This window comes from Diceros bicornis, chromosome 11 (genome assembly GCF_020826845.1).
Source record: "Diceros bicornis minor isolate mBicDic1 chromosome 11, mDicBic1.mat.cur, whole genome shotgun sequence".
Taxonomy (NCBI): domain Eukaryota; kingdom Metazoa; phylum Chordata; class Mammalia; order Perissodactyla; family Rhinocerotidae; genus Diceros; species Diceros bicornis.
The window spans coordinates 487,386-491,958 of NC_080750.1; the positions used below are offsets into that span (position 1 = coordinate 487,386).

Consider the following 4,573-nt stretch of genomic DNA (forward strand, 5'->3'; position numbering starts at 1 on the left):
TTTCTTCCTGCTTGGACTTTGGTCGTTCTTGTTGTGCGTATAAGCAATTTGCCCATTTCATATAAGTTGTCAAATTTACAGGCAAAAGTTGTTAGTAATTCCTTGCTTTCCTTTCGATAACTGCAGAATCAAAGAATCTGTAGTGGTATCACCTCTCCCACCCTGATTTGGTAATTGTATTTTCTCTCTGTTTTCCTTATTCATTGGACTAGAGGTTTTTCAACTTTATTGATTTTTTTCAAAGAATCGGTTTTTGGTTTCAATTTTCTTTATCATTTGTTGGGTTTCTATTTCACTGATATGCACTTTGATTTTTATTGTTTAATTTCTTCTGCTTACCATAGGTTAATTTGCTCTTCTGTTTCTAATTTCTTCAGGTGAAAGCTGAGTAATTGATTTGAGACTCTGGATCTATTGTAAGCTTTTTGTGCTATAAATTCCCCCTAGTATCATTTCAGTGACATTGCACGTATTCTTATAGGTTACATTTTCGTATTCACTCATTTAAATGCTTTTAAAATTAGTGATACTTATTTTATTGTCCAAAATACAGTCAGTCTCTGTTTATGTGCATGTGGATAGAAATGCATTCTGCTCTTTGGGTGGATTTGCTGCAAATGCCAGTTAGGACAAGCTGGCTGATTGCATTTTCTTATCTCACTCTTAGGAAAAATTTATCTCAAAACCCTCTACAGCCTTCTATGATTTTCTCTCTTATTTTTCACCTCAACTTCTATTACTCGTCTTATTGCCCATTTAGCTCAAAATACAAGCCTCCTTTACCATTATCCGTTCACAGGACCCTCCTCACTGTTCCTGAAGACACTGAGGAAGCCCCACCCCGGGCCTGTGCACACCTGGGCTGTTTCCTTGTCCAAAGTATCTTTTCCTCAGGGGGCCAAATCCATCCTCTGCCTCAGGACTCTTCCCAAATATGATGGGAAAAGAAAAGTCTCCCCCAGCAAATCTGTATAAGATAGTGAGCCACGTCGGCGTCACCTTCCCAGCTTAGTCTGCTCTACACTTCATAGGCTATGTTTTTGTTTGTTTATCTTTTATTGTTTGCCTCCAGCCACTAGAACATAACTTCCGTTGGGACAGGAAGTTAGTTTTGTTCCATTTTTTATTCCTGGTGCCCAAAGTACACGGTATGGAATCCCACACATCTTAAAATACAGGTCATCAGTTATGAGTTTAAAATAATATTCCTTCCCTAAACAATTTGATTATTTTTTCTAAGTGTGGAGTCACACTGTTTCTCCACATTTTAAAACTGAATTTCCTTAACTCTGTGTGAACAGGCTCGAGGCTGGAGGAAAAGGTGGACGACTGCAATATTGGGAGAAAGCTTGCTAAGCGTTTCTAAAGCCAAGTTCCACTACCTCCTCTGCCCCCTCCCTCTTTTTTCCTTTCTTCTGACAATCTGCCCTGTTTCTGTCTGCACACACTGAACCTGGGGGGCTCTGTCTGAAAGTGCCTCTCCCTTCTGCTGTTTTTCTCGTCTGTACTCCCAGACGCCTCTTGCTCTGTTTTCTTCATTCACAGGTCTGATCTCATTTCTGTTTTACAGAAATAGATATGATTCCTCCATCAATGGCACACTCCAATTCGTCTCATGATCACATGCTGTTTGTTTTAACCGTTACATCCTTTAACTTGGGGATCAAAATAAAGGACAGAGTTTACTTCAGAAGCACATTACTAAAATAGGAATGATGCAGACAAGATTAGCGTGTCTTCTGTGCAAGAATGACATGTAATTTGTGACACATTTCTTCATTTTCAAATAACCATATGAAAAGATGTTCAACATCATATGTTGTTAGGGAACTGCAAATTACAACAACGAGACGCGACTACACACACATTAGAATTACTAAAATCCAAAATACGGTCGACATCCAATGCTGGAGAGGACGTGGAGCAACAGAGAAAATCCAACAGTCATCGCTGGTGGGAACACAACACGCTACAACCACCTTGGAAGACCATTTGTTGATCTCTTACAAAACTAAACATACTCTTACTATATGATCCAGCAGTCATGCTCCTTGATGTTTACTCAAATGAGAGGAAAACTTATGTCCACACAAAAACCTGCACATGCATGTTCACAACAACTTTATTCATAATCACCAAAACTTGGAAGCAACCAAGATGTCCTTCAGTAGGTGAATGAATAAATAAACTGTGGTCCATCCAGACAATGGAATATTATTTGGTGCTAAAAAGAAATGAGGTATCAAGCCGTGAAAAGACATGGAGGAACCTTAAATGCATATTCCTAAGTGAAAGAAGCCAATCTGAGAAGGTGACATACTGTATGATTCCAACTGTATAACATTCTGGAAGAGACAAAACTATGGAAACAGTAAAATGATCAGTGGTTGTCAATATTTAGGGGAAGGGAGGGAAGAATTGATGTGGCACAGAGGGACAGGGAAACTATTTTTAGGACAGGGAAACTATTCTCTATGATCCCGTATGGTAGATGCATGTTATTATACAGTTATCAAAACCCATAAAACATATAACACCAGGAGTGAACCCTAATGTAAACTATGAGATTTGAGTGAATACAGATGTGTGTTAAAGGACTGATGGATTGTAGCCAATGTAGTGCTCTGGTGTGACGTTGGTGGTGGGGTGGGATGTGTGCATGGAAAGGGTGGGGAGAATACAGGAATGCTGTACTTTCCACTCCAATTTGTTGCTAAGATAAAATTGCTCTAAAAAATAAAGTCTTTTTTTTAAAGAAATTACAAAAGTTTTTTTCTTAATTGGACATCTTGAACCAGTCACAATTCAATAATGGTATCTTTAAATAATTGCTTTGTATAAAGGAACACCAAATTTTTCTAACTTAAAAAAAAGTCTGTGAACAAAATAGATGAGCTGTGTTGTCAAAGGAATAACGTGTGTTTTACATAATCAGACAGAACACATGGACTAAATAGATGTGCAGTTGTCAAGTCAACCTGTACATACTATGAAGTATTTTTTTAAATATTGTCACATATAAGCTTTGGTAAAAACTTTTAGGATGCCACAACCTATGCACTTAGAATGAGAAAAAGTCATTATAAGTGAGTGATACTAAAAGTTTACAAATGATATCTAAGTACAAAAGTCATTGGGAAATGAGCAATAATCTACAGTCAAAAAGTGGTGATTCATGGACAGAATTCAGCCTGTTTAGTTATTTATTTTTATTTATTTGTGTTTTACTCCAAGTGTAATTTTCTCAGTGAATTTGAAATTCTTTCCCTGAGATATGCTCTCTTCCCACTCCCTGTCTTCCTCCTTCCCGCCCACCTCACACGTTAGCAAATCACCTGGCTTTTGAAAACACTTGATTTGCAACCATCCTCTCACTGGATCTATTTTGTAATAGTCATGTTCAGAAGTATTGAAAAGTCAGTATGTTCTAAATCTGTGGAAACCCAAGTCAATTAAAAATAAAAGCAATTAAAATTTTTGTGTGTGACAACAAAAAAATGTTGGAGTGGGAACTCCAAAATCCTGTCCTTCCATAAAAGGAGCCTGGAAACTGGCAAAAACTAAGAATCTACTTTATCAGTCATAAAAAATGACATACTGATACGAGCTACAACATGGATGGTCCTTCAAAAACACAATCACAGTTCTTTGAGAATATGGTCTGTTTGCTCCCTGTGGCATTAGAAACCTGCACTGGGACGGGGGCTGTCATCTTCAAGATCCTGCAGAGCCAGTGTGCAGGAGGCCGGGTCAGGTCACTACATCGCAGAGCTCTCTTACTGGGATTCAGGTCTTTTTTCTTGATTAGCATTTACCTGGTTAGTGTAAACTTGTATTATTTTGCACAAAAGACTACATATGGTATAATTCCATTTATATCAAGTGTCCAAAATTGGCAATTCCACAGAGACAGAAAGCAGAGTGGTTGCCAGGTGATGGTGGAAGGAGGGTGGGGAATGACTGCTCCCTGGGCGCAGGGTTTCTTTTTGGAGTGATGAAAATGTTCTGCAATTATATACTGGTGAATGTTGCATAATATTGCCAATATACTAAAAGCCACTGAATTGTACACTCTAAAGTGGTTAAAATGGTATCTTTTAATGTTATGTGGGTTTCATCTCAATAAAAGAATGCGCTTTTTCTAATCTTGCAAAATAAACTTGTTACACTCTTATGTCCAGCAATTGCGTACCGTTTATTCCCCCAGACTTATTGTAAACTACATTTTAAGGTAGACTGTCCCTTATTCATTTATTTTATTAGCTAAACAAATGTTTCCAGAATACCTGTTATTTGGCAGGTACTAGTCTATGCACTGGGCCTGCAGCAGTATGAAGCAGACTGAGTCCTGTGTTCCTGGAGTTTGCATCCTGATGGGAGAAGAGAGTCATTAAAAATGTAATGAAAGATTAAATGAAGTGTCTAAGTTATGCTTTATTTTCCCTTTTGAAACAAATGAATTTTTCTTATTCTCTCTCTCCTTTGCACACACACAAATGCATACACACATGAACACACACACACAAGCATGATGTACTCACAGACCTTCAGAGAGGCATCACATATTCTGGTT

At 37.9% G+C, this 4,573-nt stretch overlaps 1 non-coding gene across 1 annotated transcript; it reads left to right on the forward strand.

Annotated features, from left to right (window-relative positions):
- The first annotated feature begins 1,679 nt into the window (after positions 1–1,679).
- LOC131411631 (U6 spliceosomal RNA) lies at positions 1,680–1,783 on the forward strand. Its single transcript, XR_009221615.1, has one exon. It is a non-coding gene; the product is annotated as a U6 spliceosomal RNA (small nuclear RNA).
- The last annotated feature ends 2,790 nt before the right edge of the window (positions 1,784–4,573 follow it).